The 15840-nt window shown below is 47.6% G+C and overlaps 1 long non-coding RNA gene across 3 annotated transcripts in view; it reads left to right on the top strand.

The window, feature by feature from the left end:
• The window catches only part of LOC106991039 (uncharacterized), a 481826-nt gene that overhangs the window by 261404 nt on the left and 204582 nt on the right, over positions 1–15840 (top strand). Inside the window, exon 3 of one of the 3 annotated variants that reach the window (XR_009599771.1) lies at positions 3905–4007. The exons of the other annotated variants lie outside the window; for them this stretch is intronic. This is a non-coding gene — a long non-coding RNA (uncharacterized LOC106991039). The remainder of the gene's footprint in view (positions 1–3904; positions 4008–15840) is intronic. 3 annotated transcript variants of the gene reach the window in all.

The raw sequence follows: 15840 nt of genomic DNA, 5'->3' as shown, positions 1-15840 counted from the left end.
AAAATCCAACTGCTTCTTCAGTTGGGAAAGCTGTTGACTTTCATGCTCTGTGAGGCTCCTAGTGAACTCTGTGCTGAAGGACAGAAGTGGGTGCCCTCTTGGTGATGTCACAGAAAGATTGGGTATACCTGGATGCAGGTCCTCTGTTACATGCCTGTGGTTTCATTTCCAGTACAGGTAATGACCTAATCTAATCACACTTGTCATGCTGTGTGTGTGTCAAGCAGACATTCCATGGGCTGGAGAGGTGCCCATCAGACTGCAGTGTGAGCCTGTTTTAGAGATCAGAAGAAAACAGTAAGGACTGAGTCTTTATGTGTTGGCAGGGCTGGCCTCTTGAAGGGACATGGCAGTTAGTTGTCCCAGAGGGGAGAAGACTCTTGAAAGTCCCTTAGACTCCAAGGAGATCCAACCAGTCAATCCTAAAGGAGATCAGTCCTGAATATTCATTGGAAGGACTGATGCTGAAACTGAAGCTCCAATCCTTTGGCCACCTGATGCGAACAGCTGACTCATTAGAAAATACCCTGATGCTGGGAAAGATTGAAGGCGAGAGGAGAAGGGGATGACAGAGGATGAGATGATTGGATGGCATCACTGACACGATGGTCATGAGTTTGAGTAGGCTCCGGGAGTTGGTGATGGCCAGGGAAGCCTGGCGTGCTGCAGTCCATGGGGTCGCAAAGAGTCGGACACGACTGAGCGGTTGAACTGAACTGATGTGCACTCAAGAGTACCCAGTGTTCAACCGTTAGAGTTTATTCCTTTGCAGTTCAGGGCTCTGTGGAAATTTTCAGAAACATGATGGTGTTGGCTTGAGAAGACTATTCCTCCCGTGTTTCTGTGGATCCTGCATGCTCCTCTTGATTGAAGAGATCTGTGTTGATAAACACCCCAATCCTCCTGAGCCAGAGACTTCCTGGATAAAAAGACCTTATCTATAAGAAGACTCCAGGACCAAATGGGCATCTGGGTTAATCTTAGTGTCCTGGTTTCTCTACCTCGTAAGAGACATGGTTTAGATGAGCTGGCAAAAGATGGGTTTAGATGAATTCTCTATGAAAAAGTGTGTAACGTAGGAGCCACATGGGCAAGATCACCCAACAGATCAAGCCTAACCTTTGCAGGAAACACAATCCTTGTTTTCTTGGGCTCTAAGTTCCCGGAATACATGCTCCAGAGAATCCATGAGCCACTACATTCTATTACTGAGCTACCCATCTTGTCAATGAGGACTTCCCTCATCTGCGTGGTGAGATTAGGAGACTGCAGTCTCTCAATTGTGGATTGTGTGTGTGTGTGTGTGTGTGTGTATGTATTTAAGCAACAGAAACCCTGCTCCCCCACCCTCACCAAATGTTATTGGGTTGGCCAAAAAGTTCATTCAGTTTAGCTTATGAATGATCCTGAAAGAACTTTTTGGCCAACCTAATATCCTATATAGAATCCCCAAATATTAAGCAGATACAAGTGGGCATGGATGTGAGGGAGTAGATTTCTCCTTGTCTGTACATCTCCCGTGTGAAGCCCTCTCCTCCATGGCTTCCAGGTACTTCTTTGGAATTCCAGGGCTAAATCACCAAGCATGTTGACGGAAGAGGTCCCTGAAGTTCCAGAGAAGTTGCAGTTTGCACCAGGCACATAGGAAATGTCCAGGAAATACATCAGATTCATTAAAATTCTAGCTGAGAGATGGAAGAGTTAAACTAAAGCAGCCAGAGAGGCGCTGTGGTCGTGAGATTCTGCCCTCCACGGACAGCAAGAGGACTTTCTCTGTCCCTTCAATTTTCCTGCTTTTCGGAGCGCGTTGCTTCCTTCTGGGTCCTCACTGCTAATTACACAGTGTGACTGGGGTTGGGATGAGCCCACAGGAAGGGGTGTTCCTTCTGTGCTAGTGCAGGAATGGATGTGGCATCGATCTATCTGCAATTCTAAGCTCAATGTGTTCCCCTTAAATTTTTAGAAAAACCAAAGGTACTTTGCAAGTGCAATAGAGCTTCCAATTAGGCGTTTAAGCTCCCCATTTCTATTTCCCTAATGACTTGACTTGCTCTCTTGCTTTATGAAATGAAAATAGCTTTATTTGGGCATGAGGATGCAGCTGACTGCATGCTTAATATGCTTTTTGCAACCAGCTCCTGCCTGTGTCTGGCATGTGCAATGGGCAGAATAATACATTTACATGCTTATTTCTCCTAAGTATACTGGACCATTTGTTCCAGTCCTGTACCTGTGTTAACTGAAGGTGATACAGTCTGGAAGGCTGGTGTTTACTCCTCCAGAAGGAAAGGTGTCCTTGAAGGGCAGACACTGGCCCCAGGGCTCTGTGTGTGTGGGAGGGGATGGATAGATTGACTTATCAAGTGTTGAGAGGTGGAAAACAGAGAGGGGCCTGGTGTAAATCCTATAAAAGAGTTGGATCAGAGATAGGGAAGACAAAGGAAAAGCCCTGGAATGACATCAGCTAACTTGTGAGAAGGAAATAGCAAGAATGAAGAATCCAGTTCTGCGGAGGTATAGGGTTAAGGGCTAAATAATTCTTTCTTCACTGGGGAAATAGAACTGAAAATAAAATATATATCAACTTCCAAATTTATCTGACTACTGGGCAGAGTTAGATCCCCCCAGGTTCTAGAAAGCCAAAGGTCATCTTGTCTTTGGCTTTCTGGGTTTCAGCAAACATTGAATCAACTACGGCCCTGGGTGTTGTTCAGGTATCTGCGCGGCACTTTGGAAAACCACTTCAGAAAATGTCGGGGTTCTCCTCTCTGCCCAAGTCTCGCCCTTCCTTCGAGATTTCCCCAAGCACAGAAGGCTTCTGAGGCCATTCTGGCTTGTGCTCTGAGTTCCTGTCATTGTTCTCAACCTGTATGGAGGCTCCGTGCACTCAGGGTCTTGGGCTCTTCTTCCCTGGCCCCCAAGGTGAACAGCTGGGCAATAGCCCATTGTTCTCAGAAGGCTTGTCTATTTACAGGCAGGAAGTGAAAGTGTGATTTAGGGAAAGCCAGAGCTAGTGCAGCCCCTTTTGGTCATTCATCTGGTAGCAGCAAGCTGAGAATGCCCTGTTGTGACTTCTGGGAGCCAGCAAACTTTTCACGACTTTTTTTTCTTTTTTGATGTGGACCAATTTTAAAGTCTTTCCTGAATTTGCTACAATATTGCTTCTGTTTTATGTTTTGTTTTTTTGCCCATAAGGCAGGTGGGATCAAACCCACACCCCCCTGCATTAGAAGGTGAAGCCCTCCATGGAGAAGACCACAGCAAGGCTCTGCCCTATGGGGTGCTCTGTTGAGTGGAGAGTCATCTGTCTCAGTGTAGCCTATGGCTGTACTTGGCTTTCTTGTCTAAGGTGCCCTTGATTAGACCTGAGATTATAGAGGTACCTGGCCATTGCCATGAGGCAGCCATGGCTAAAAAATAGACAAAGGGAAGGCGATCTCACATGGCTTCTTCTTATTTCAGGGAACACTCTGGGCCTGCCTCAAAGCACATCTCCTGCTCAGCAGTGTTGGCTGGCCTGCTGATGGGAAGGCCTGCTTTCCAAGTCTGAAGGAGACCCTGAGGTCATTGCGTCCATTCCCCTGCCTTCAGGCAGGATTAGAGATAAGCTGCCCTGCCAGAGGATAATCTCTTCTACTTGTAAAAGCTTCCAGAGCAGGCCCCAGTCTCTCCCCAGACCATTCATTGCAACTTTTAACAACCTTCACCATCAGGAAATTCTCCCCCTTAGCTATCCTAAATCCCTTATGCTGGGGATTAAGTTTCTCTCCTCATTCTATCCTCAGTAGCCACTGCCAAGACTCAGCCTGCACTGCCTAAGAATTCTTCTGATACCCGAAGATTGTATTAAATCCCGCCTGCCTGTCTTCCCCCAATGAATAATCCCAGCTGCTTTTCCTCCCAGGCCCTGCTGCCCGGTCTGCTTATCACCTCTGAGGCTGCCCTCTGATCCCTTGCTAAGTGCCAGGCTCCCTGGAGAAGAGCCCAGATCCAGGACTTGGAGTCCAGTAAGTTCTGACCCATCTTAATTCCAATGAGAGTCTTCCTTGAACGTGTGGCATGAATGTTACCTTCCTGTTCATGTACCCCAGTGGGGCTTGCATGCTGGTGATGGTCTCACTCATGGGTTTATGGTCACCTTTCAGCATACTAGTGTACCAGATCATTTTTCTCTTCTTCCTTGGATGTTAAGGGCAAAATATATCACACCTGGGCTTCCCCAGTAGCTTAGCAGTAAAGAATCTGCCTGCAGAGTATATGGGTTCAATCTCTGAGTCGGGAAGATCCCCTGGAGGAGGGCATGGCAACCCACTCCAGCCAGCATTCTTGCCTGGAGGATCCCCATGGAAAGGAGAGTCTTGTGGGCTACTGTCCACAGGGTCACAAAGAGTCGGACACGACTGAAGCGACAGCATTCACACATGCATATCATGTTCAACACGGGCATCACTGCATCATTTTACTTGCACCAAAACTGACCACTACTGGAAGCAAGGAGAAAGGAGAATGCAGATGATTCTCAGTGCCTGTGGCTCTTCTGGTGGATCAGACAAACAAGTAGCCTGTATCTGCAGAGACGTCTGTTGGTTGCATGCGGGTCCTCATACCAGTCTGATGTTGACCGGCTCTCTCAGTCTGGTTGCTTTCCTTCCTCCCCTTTTCTGTGTTCTCCCTGACCTCTGTCACCTTTTCACAGATGCCAGGGCCTCCCATTGTGTTCCTGGGGCCTGATCTCCCCCACCCCCGCACACAGCATGCTTCACCCTACAACTGCCCCTCCCCAGGCCATCTCCTATTTCCTGTTCACAGCAGGTCTCAAAGCTATGGTTTTTTCAGTACTCATGTATGGATGTAAGAGTTGGATTATAAAGAAAGCTGAGCGCAGAAGAATTGATGCTTTTGAACTATGGTGTTGGAGAAAACTCTTAAGAGTCCCTTGGACTTCAAGGAGATCCCAAAGGAGATCAGTCCTGGGTGTTCACTGGAAGGACTGATGCTGAAGCTGAAACTTGAATCCTTTGGCCACCTGATGTGAAGAACTGACTCATTTGAAAAGACCCCAATGCTGGGAAAGATTGAAGGTGGGAGGAGAAGGGGACAACAGAGGATGAGATGGTTGGATGGCATCACCAACTCAATGAACATGAGTTTGAGTAAGCTCTAGGAGTTGATGAACAGGGAAGCCTGGCGTGCTGCAGTCCGTGGGGTCGCAGAGTCAGACACGATTGAGCGACTGAACTGAAAGTGGTCCCAGGGGTCTGCACAGCCTAAACACACTCCCTCTGCACTGGGTGGAAACAAAGGTGGGTGAGATGGCCACCTTCCTCAAGGAGAGTGAAGGGGAGACAAGGACCTGAGACACAGGTGTGGTGAATTGCAAATAGCACGCAGGACTTGACCTCCTGTGTATCCACAACAGGAGAGAAGGGGTCAAAGACAACCCTCAAAAAAGGGTCTAATGAAGTAGGAAGGTACTCAGTGCACAGGACATCAGGCTGGGGCAGAGAAGGCTTCCTGGGGGAGAAGGGGGTTGGAGGTGAGCTGGGTGAGGAACAGGCGAAGAGTAGAGGCAAATAGGAAGCACTCAATTGGCTCCTGACTTCTGCTTTGCTCCCCGGCACCCCAGTTCTTTCAGTTCTTTGCATCTCTAGTTTCCAAGAGGGCTTCTCTGGTGGCACAGATAGTTAAGAATTTGCCTGCAGTATAAGAGCCCTGGGTTCAATCCCTGAGTCGGGAAGATCCCCCTGAGAAGGGAACAGCTACTCACTCCAGTATTCTTACCTGGAGAATCCCATGGACAGAGGGGCCTGACGGGCGACAGTCCATGGGGTCACAAAGAGTCGGACATGACTGAGTGACTAACACTAGTTTCCAGGAGAGAGAATCCTCTTCCTTTCAGTCCATTAGTAAATGAAAAACAAATTAATGAGCATCTGTTATATACAGTGGCATATTAGTGGCCGTGGCTTTGTTCAAGGGTGTGGGATTCTGATTTACTTGCCCCTGGGCTGGAGGGGGAGGACTGGGATGGTCAGGGCTCCTGGGCCCTGGGCACCTCTAAGTTCTGAGCAATGCTGTTGCTTTCCCACATTGTGCTGTGTAGTGTTTTCACTGTCTTCATTGTTCTCTGTGTGGTTGGAAGACCTGTCCTAGGCCATAGGGTGCAGAGATAAAGCAGGCAAGGTCCTGCTCAAGTGAGGCAGGGTAGGCAGGATTCTAAGTTCCCCAATGCCTGCGCCCTGGTGTTCCTGCCCTGTGGAACACCCTCCCCTGGAGTGCGGATGTGGACCATGAATGTGATGGGGCTGTCCTTCCCTGGACTAGGTTATGTTACAGGTGGAGTTGATGGTCACCTGACTCAGTCAGTGAGCTCTTCATGGGGACTGGGCTTTTCCTGATGGGAGAGATTTGTAGCATGAGGGGGTTTCAATGTGAGGAAGACTGTTTCTGACTTTGAAGTTGGAGGGGTCCAGGGCAAGGAATGTGGGCAGCCTTCAGGAGCTCAGGGCTTGGTTTGTGGCCAGCAAGGAAATGGAACCTGTAAGCCTACAATTGAAGGACCTGAATCCTGACACAACCACACAAGCCTGGAAAAGGACCCCAAGCTCTCGATGAGAACACAGCCTGGCAGACATCTCTATTTTAGCCTTGGGAGACCCTGGGCAGAGAACTCAGTCCATCTGTGCCTAGACTTTAGACCCACAGGGCTGTGAGCTAATACATGGTGGTGGGGGCGGGGGGGTGGGGGGAATGATTTAAAAGCTTTTAAGACTATGGTAATTTGTAGGTTTGTCATATATAGCTTTTATTATGTTGAGGTATGTTCCTTCTATTCCTGCTTTCTGGAGAGTTTTTATTTTTTTAATCATAAATGGATGTTGAATTTTGTCAAAGGCTTTCTCTGCGTCTGTTGAGATAATGGCTGTGATCCAAAAGTCTACAAGCAATAAATGCTGGAGAGGGTGTGGAGAAAAGGGAACCCTCTTACACTGTTGGTGGAAATGCAAACTAGTACAGCCACTATGGAGAACAGTGTGGAGATTCCTTAAAAAACTGCAAATGGAACTGCCTTATGACCCAGCAATCCCACTGCTGGGCATACACACTGAGGAAATCAGAATTGAAAGGGACACGTGTACCCCAATGTTCATCGAAGCACTGTTTATAATAGCCAGGACATGGAAGCAACCTAGATGTCCATCAGCAGATGAATGGATAAGAAAGCTGTGGTACATATACACAATGGAGTATTACTCAGCCATTAAAAAGAATACATTTGAATCAGTTCTAATGAGGTGGATGAAACTGGAGCCGATTATAAAGAGTGAAGTAAGCCAGAAAGTAAAACACCAATACAGTATACTAACGCATATATATGGAATTTAGAAAGATGGTAATGATAACCCTATATGCGAGACAGCAAAAGAGACACAGATGTATAGAACAGTCTTTTGGACTCTGTGGGAGAGGGAGAAGGTGGAATGATTTGGGAGAATGGCATTGAAACATGTATAATATCATATATGAAATGAATCACCAGTCTAGGTTTGATGCAGGATACAGGATGCTTGGGGCTGGTGCACTGGGATGACCCAGAGGGATGGTACAGGGAGGGAGGAGGGAGGGGGGTTCAGGATGGGGAACACAAGTATACCTGTGGCGGATTCATGTTGATGTATGGCAAAACCAATACAATATTGTAAAGTAATTAGCCTCCAGTTAAGATAAATAAATTTAAATTTTAAAAAAAGTGGCAATTTGTAGAAGATGAATATGCATCAGTAGAAGCAGCAGTACAAGATGAATAGATGGGGGAATGCAGAAAAATGTGTCCAGGAAAATATTCAAATAGCGGTAACTGTTGTCCTATGACAAACCTAGATAGCATATTAAAAAGCAGAGGCATCGCTTCACTGACAAAGGTCCCGTATAGTCAGTTCAGTTCAATCACTTAGTTGTGTCTGACTCTTTGCGACCCCATGGACTGCAGCATGCCAGACTCCCCTGGCCATCACCAACTCCCAGAGCTTATTCAAACTCATGTCCATTGAGTTGGTGGTTGATGCCATCCAACCATCTCATCCTCTGTCATCCCCTTCTCCTCCCACCTTCAATCTTTCCCAGCATCAGGGTCTTTTCAAATGAGTCAGTTCTTCACATCAGTTTATGCATCTTTGCTCTGTCTAGTCAAAGCTATGGTTTTTCCAGTAGTCATGTATGGATGTGAGAGTTGGACCATAAAGAAGGCTGAACACCAAAGAATCGATGCTTTTGAACTGTGGTGTTGGAAAAGACTCTTGAGAGTCTCTTGGACTGCAGCAAGATCAAACCAGTCAATCCTAAAGGAAATCAATCCTGAATAATCATTGGAAGGACTGATGCTGAAGCTGAGGCTCCAATACTTTGGCCACCTGATGCAAAGGGCCGAGAACTCTGGGAAAGATTGAAAGCACAAGGAGAAGGGAGTGGCAGAGGATGAGATGGTTGGATGGCATCACCAACTCAACGAACATGAATTTAAGCAAACTCCAGTAGACAGTGGAGGACAGAGGAGTTGGCATGCCGCACTCCATGGGGTCTCAAAGAGTCCGACACAACTTAGCGACTAAACAGCAGCAAAGATTGTGCAGAAGAATAACCCCTAGATGTGTAACGGAGAGGGGACCCTGTCGTTACTTCGGGAGGGGGAGTCAAGGGACCATCTGTTCGCTGAGGTGGTGTTTAAGGTGAATGTCATCGAGGACCCAGTTTGCTGGAGATCAGGGGCCCGAGCAGTTCAGGAGGAGGGGACAGCTAGGTAAAGGCCCTGTGGCTTCAATAAGCCTGGTGTTTTCAGGTGCAGCAAAACGCAGGTTCTTGTGGCTGCACGCGGTCTACAGGGAGAGATACCAAATCATGCAGGGCTTTCCGTGGCTGAACATGGAATTTGGATTATATTTTCAACATGAGGGAAGCCAAGGAGGACTTTAAGCAGTGAGTGACACACCTGCAGTCTGATTTAATGTTTATAAAAGCTCACTCCAGATCCTGGCTGGAGCTCGGATTTCCCTGGAAGCTGCGGTGGGTGTGTTCAGCTGGGACCTGGGGCCAGGAGTGCACAGGAGATACGAGAGGTGTTGACTGGGCTTTTTCTCTTTCCTTTTCCCAACTTCCTTCCTTCTCATTTCCTGGTTTTTTTTTTTTTTTTAAACCCGTTCCTGTTCTTCTTCCTTCTCTCTTGATAAATTTGCCCACCCTTCTCTAGCTCTGGCCCCACGGGACCAGAATGGACGGCCCATTCATCCTCCTGCTGGGGACCAAGCACATGGAATGCATGTCTGGAATCTGGGTAAACAGAAGGCAGAGGAGTGAAAACAGTCCCCAGGGCCCACCTCGACAGCCTGGAACGGTCCCCGCTCTAAGACTGGTGTCTGTGTTCGTCACCCCAGGCGAGGCCAGTAGCTGGGGGAGAGTCCTGCTCCTGCATTGCTGACAGTTAGCCTGTTGTACCCAGTTCATCCTTCTCTTAGAGGCACCCGAGTGTGGAAATCATACTTTCTGTCTCTGTGCCCCTGGCGTCCACCCCATTCCGCCTGTACAAGGCGGGTACTTGGTGAAGGCTTGGTGACAGGTGATGGGAATTTGGTTCTCAAACTAGTGTTGACGGAACTGACTGTAGACAGAAACTACCACGTGTCATTGTGGTCATTCATTTATCCCATCATTTATCCCATACACATTTATTAAGTGACTACCGTATGCCCTGCCTGGGACTAGGGGCTGTGGATACTGTATCAAACAGACTGAGAGTACCTTTTACGTAAGGAACTTATTAAAAGGGGAGATAGTTTTTTTTTTTTAAGTATAAAAGTAGTGAATTAAAATCAAAATGGAGGCAAGTGCTATGAAGGAAATAAACAAGAAAACTAAATGCTTCAGCCCAGAGACGCCCAGAAGGACTAAGTCCAGGTTCTGAAGGTATAATTTAATGAACGAACAAATGCACAAATCAATAATCTCCTGGCCCCTGGATTTGCTATATTCGGCTCAATATCTCTTCTCTGAGTCTGTTTCTTCTGGGAGGAGATCTGTAAAGGAGGGCAGATATTCAGGAAAAGGCTTAAAGGGAGAGTGGCAAGCTCCAGTCTGCCTCTTAGAGCAGTGGCTGCAGTCGGTGGGGTAGGTGGGCCATGCGAAGGACAGAGGCTCTTCCATTGTCAGAGGGTGTGATAGGAGGGGGTCAATTAGGAAACAGGGAAAGGAGATGGACTTAGGGGACATGGAGATAGGTCATGAAAGATTACTGGTTAAGGGAGAAGGAGGTTAAAGGCCAAGGTTCAGGACCACATACGGGTCTCTAGTTTGGGCAATGGTTTGTTCAACTGACGGGCTTTATTGAAATGAGACATTAGTGATAAGGAGCAAGAGAAGGGGCGGTGGGGTGGGGAGGTGAGCTCTGAGAAGTTTAGACGTGCTTTGTTCGAGGCTCTTGTCCGCTAGGAACTTGTCACCCCTGTGGCCAACCAGGCAGGAGAGCTGGGCTGGACACGTGGGTGTGGAGTTATCATTTGTCACCCAGACGCTAGAAGCTGGGAAGTGAAGGAACCCACGGAAGGGCAGGGCTTCAAGTAGGAAAGGAGCTGGCGATGGAAGAAGTTGCATATTCAGGAGAAGGTTTGACTCAGGGAACTGTGTCTTGGCTGGTAAGGCGGGAAGGGGCGGGCCTGGAGCGCAGGTGATGCTGTGGTGGGAGGGCCTGGCTGCCACCCAGGGGCCCCCACTAGGTGTGCAGACGTGGAGGGAAAGGGAGGCACACATCTGATGCTTCTATTTTCACTGCAGGTAGGAGGGGAGGTAATCTGTTGCTTATGACTCTTCCCATTTTTTTTTTTTAAGAAATGCAAGTGCAGCTCAGTAAATGCTCATGGGAAAGGGCTGCAGAATGAGAGGGGTTGAAGTTCTGGGGGAGAAGAGGAAGCAGTGGATTGGGGGTATGTGAGGAGCAGGATTCCTCTAACCTTTCAGGAAGAAAGGGCGGGTAGAGAAGCAGGTGTGTGTGTGTGCATTGTGTGTTGTGTGTCTGCTACATGTGAATTGTGTGTTGTTTTGTGTTGTCTGTGTTGTGTGTGTGTGTGGAAACCAGAGGTTCCGCACTTCACACATTGCTGCCTCTGCATTTCCTGTGAAGTCGAAGGCAAGCTCGTGTGAGAAGGAGGAAGGTGGGAAACAGGTGAGTGAGTGGGGGATGCCTGAAGGAGCCCCGAGGAGAGGGAAGGGGCGAGCTGGCCAGGAGCCTCTCCGGTGGCCTTGGGGAGTCTCTGTGCACAGGCCACAGCACCAAGGGGACACCTCCAGACCGCACCACGTGGCCAGCTTGGGCCTGTAATTTGAAGTTTTTCCAAATCTAAAACTGAGCAGGCTGGGCAGATCAGAGCTGTCTCCTCCAAGGCACCTGCCTCCTTCTCAGCCTCCCAGAAGGGAGGGAGGGAGGAGAGGTGGCCGTGGCAGAGGACAGCCTGAGTTACAGCTTTCCTGGGTGAAAGGTTGGGAGGAGCCCACCCGGGAGTTTTTAAGATAAGCAAACCTTTCTGTCTCCATTTCTGTATTGCCTGCCTCGCCACCTGCCCCTGCCTCCTCCCCAAGTCTGTTCCATAAATAATTAATGACTGTGACAGCGGGTTCTGTTCCCATAACTGAAGACACCTTTTGGCAACTCTGAAACTTTGCAAGCTGAACTGCTCACCTTGTGTCTAAAATTGTGGCTCCAGACAGTTTACTGCTGAGCGTCTTTGTGTTGTGATGAGCGCCATTAATGTCACAGCCATAAGCCCAAACTGGCTGCTGAAGTCAGAGTCTGGTGATACAAAGTTCTGGGAACCAGTGATGTGGGGCGGGGAGTCAGGTGGGAGGAATTTAAAGTCCTCTTAGGGGCCAGATTCAATTCAAAATACTCTATCATGTGTTATAGAAATACAGTGTCTTAGGTTACATTCCTCAAAGCAGAGCCTGTAATGGGGATTCTTGAGAAAGTGGTTTATGGATGAAAGGCTCTGAAGGTCAGGAACTGAGAGAAGGATGGAGCAGGGATAGAGGCCAAAGAAGGATGTGGTCTCAGGTGTGCATACAATGACCTCTGTAGGGTTCACTGAACCCCAGTGTTGGACTTGTCTTGCCTGCCCTTTCCCAGGCAGTGGCAGGGGGCACCGGCTCTGATTCCTTGTGATTTTCCCACTTAGACCAAAGTAAGTCTGAGAAGTCGCCAGACTGTGTAATGCTAATCCGCTCAGTTTTGTCGGACTCTTTGCGACCCCTTGGACTGTAGACCTGCCAGGCTCCTCTGTCCATGGGATGCTCCAGGCAAGAATATTGGAGTGGGTTGTCACCAGTGGTTCTGTTACTATGACCATTTACTTTACTTCGTATACTGAAGTCATTCATTCATTCATTCATTCACTCATTCATTCAACAAATATATACAGCAGCTCTTCCCTCTACTCTTGTATTGCTGACTGTCTCAGGACATATTTTGTTTTAAATGCTGCACTAGTCACTGAGAGCCAAAGAATTTTGTGCTCTCGGATGTGCCAAGAAACCTCTCTTTTGTCTTTGACTTTCTGTCGGCTGTAGCTCATCAGTGTATTCTCAGCAACTGTACCCCATCTAAATAAGTTTAAATGTCACAATGGGGTGGAAAAGGAAGAGAAAAGAAGAGTATTGCCACCTCAGGAGGAGGGAGAAGGGAGGCCAGGGTGAAGAGGGGAGAAGCCAGGGCCCTGGGTTGGCTTCTGAGTCCTTCCAGCTGTCGCTCATGGACCACCCTCAGGATGGAAATAGATAAAGAAGAGACAGGCTTTGTGGAAGGATCCCACCAGCCTTCCATGAATGATGGAGAGTTCAGGTGCCAGTCCATGGCCACCCTGGGAGCTTGTTGCTATGGAAGTGCCTTCTCAATGCAGGGTGGCTGAGGCTTTATAAACCTACCAGTGCACTTTTTCTGATGTCATAGAGAGGCTGTCCATTTGTCACGCACTTCCCCATGTGGTCCTGGAACCCCAGTCTGTAAAATCAAAGCTTCTGATCACTTGATCCCGAAGGCCCTTTCCAGAGCAGAGAGCCTCTATCTCAATGATTCCTGGTGCAAATGGTGAAAAAACAATTAATCCAGGCTGAGGGGATGTGTCTACTGGCATGTCAACTTGGATGGAAGGACAATGGCATGCTGCTCGGCTTTTGGAGGCATTGAAATGAGATTAAGGGGACCCATCACTGTGTTGGAATCAAGACTTACTAAACTTGAAAGGCTGAATAAATGAACCAAAACCCAAAAGATAAAGTGCCGCATTTTTGAAATTAAAAACTAGCACTTGTACAAATACAGTTGAGAGAAACCTAGTCAATGAACAGTTCAAGTGAAAATACTTCAGAGTTTTAGTTCAGGATATATTTATGAGTTTAATAAATATTAATTGGATACCAGGCACTGATCCAGGAGCTGGGGACACAGCAGCGAACAAGATGACATCATCCTCATATGGCTTACATTCTGGTATTAAAACGTAATGCATAATACACAATATGCGGTACAAATAAGTAGGTTATATGATACAGGCTGGCAAAGGATGGTGAGAGGAAAGGAGAAAGCTGAGCAATGGGAAATAGAATGATGGGGTTCTGTTTCAAATGAGGGGCAAGGAAGACTCCTACAAGGAGGTAACACTTGGCCTGTTAGCTGTTTGACACGGTTGCTAAAAAGCTACTGAAAGCCCTGGTTCTATGACTAATTATTCCCACTAATTGGTGTGACCTGCTTGGAATCCTCAGCCTACTTATGATCCCATGACTTCCTCCAGCTGCAGCATCAGCCCTGAAGGTCAGTTCAGGGTTTTCAGAAAATCACCAAGCCAGCTTGCCTGATCTTGGCTTCTTTTTGGTTAATCTGGATCATCTGGGCTCTTGTGAACCATTACCCATGGCAGGCCATCCTACCACCGACCATTTCCAATGATGCCATCCAGGATTTGTGATTAATGTTGCAGACACTTGGGACAAACTGGACTCCCCTGCCCCCTCTCGCCTGAATGTGGGGCCACCCTCGGTGCCCAGAGAACTGGCAACCCTGATTTATTCACCCTGAGCTCTCCCAGTCCCTTTACCCTTTCAAAGTGCTCTATTGGCACTAGCTCCAGAAAAACATTCAAAGGGAACATTTTCTGTTTTATTGATGTTCATCTTCCCGAGTTTGCATCTCGTGTGGCATCAATGCTAATTTTTCTAGGTGGGGGAAAAAAGTTTTCTTCCAAACTTCTTGCAATTTTATTAATAATGTAGCAAGTAAGGCCACGTATTCTGTTGGCTTAGCTGGTCCCAGAGAGGCCACCCAAGCCTCCAAGCACCCTTATTCTCCCTCCCGCCAACTCAGCCTCTCTCTCAGGTGGGTTGCCGAGGCACCAAGAGCAGAGGGCAGGGGGAATTATGCATGAACAGAGAGATGAGAGACTGACCTTCTGTGTTTAAAGGTTAAAATGATTTCTTGGGAAATGGAACAAACTCACTAATCAGAAGCTGTTCTGAATTTTTCCTGCAAAAATTAGACTCTGTGAGTTTCTGCACAGGCTCTGTTTGGGAGAACATATACACACACATTTAACAACTCAGTCAGGTTCAACTTAAATTCGTTGAATACACCTACTGTGTTCCTAGTCCTGGGATGGCTTAGGCTAATGGGGACATGAGGAAGAGGAAAAAAAAAGAAAAAAAGCTTTAGTGATCTATAGGTCAAACAATAGGAACATGCAATGAGCCATCTTTCGGCTTCATGCCACTTAAACAGAATACAATAGTTATGCCCGGGATTTCGTGAAAAGCCAACAAGATCAGAGCCCATTGTGGAGTCTGCCCCACTTCCACAGCCATGGTGCTGGTGGTGAGGCAACAACCTTCAGGATGAAGTTCACGGGCACCAGGAGGTCTTAGCCAGAGGGCTGAACTGAAACCAGGGGAGTGGCTTGAAACATAAAAGACAAACATGAACTGAGTACATTGTCTGTGTCCAGCACTATGAGGGGCACTGAAGAGAAATACAAGTCAGATGCTACTTAAATATAAATATAATTGCTATTATAAATATAATCCCAATGAAGGTGGAGAACTTTTCTGTCTTGTCCTCTGCTCTATTTCCAGAACTAGAGCAGTGTCTGGTATTTAGTACAGGAGGTGTCTTTACCCCTTTGCTGGACACAGCCATAGTGGCTTTCATTACTGATACCACAGTGCTGTCGCTAGAGCCTGGATATTGCTGTCCCCACCCTTAGCAGGATGAATTCAGTGCTCTGCATCCTCCTTCATGCTTCTGGCCTCACATTCAGAATCTGGCTTGCATTCATCTGACTGGGGAAGTTGAGGTGACCTCAGGCAACATGGACGGTAGCTGCAAGGGAAGCTGGGAACTGAGCATTTGGTTTGTGTTCTCTTCTCAAAAAACCAATGAGGTGAGGAATTTGTGAAACGTTGGGAGGGCATCCCAAGGTGTTAGGTGGTATAGAAGAAAGAAAGATGATGGTTACAATAAGATAGGTGGTCCTCATGTGCCAGGGATAAAATTATAGATATGATAAGAGCAGATAGATATTTGTATGTCTTGTTTTAAAGTCTGGACTCCTATCCATAGACAGTTGGGAGCCCCTAGTGAGTTTTAGGCAGGGGAGTGACATAGTACAATTTGCATTTTAGATTGATAACCCTGAAGGCAGAGTGGGGAGGATGGTGGGAAAGATTAGGGCTGGAAGTAGGAAGACTAGACTAGAGAGGAGGGGATTTGGAGGGAGAGTGGAGAGGGAGGGGAAAGTGGAAGTGGCAGGAGAG

The sequence above is a fragment of the Ovis aries genome, chromosome 3 (assembly GCF_016772045.2).
Source record: "Ovis aries strain OAR_USU_Benz2616 breed Rambouillet chromosome 3, ARS-UI_Ramb_v3.0, whole genome shotgun sequence".
Classification (NCBI taxonomy): Eukaryota; Metazoa; Chordata; class Mammalia; order Artiodactyla; family Bovidae; genus Ovis; species Ovis aries.
Note: the sequence above shows the minus strand (reverse complement) of the source record. Positions and strands in the feature narration are given on the sequence as shown.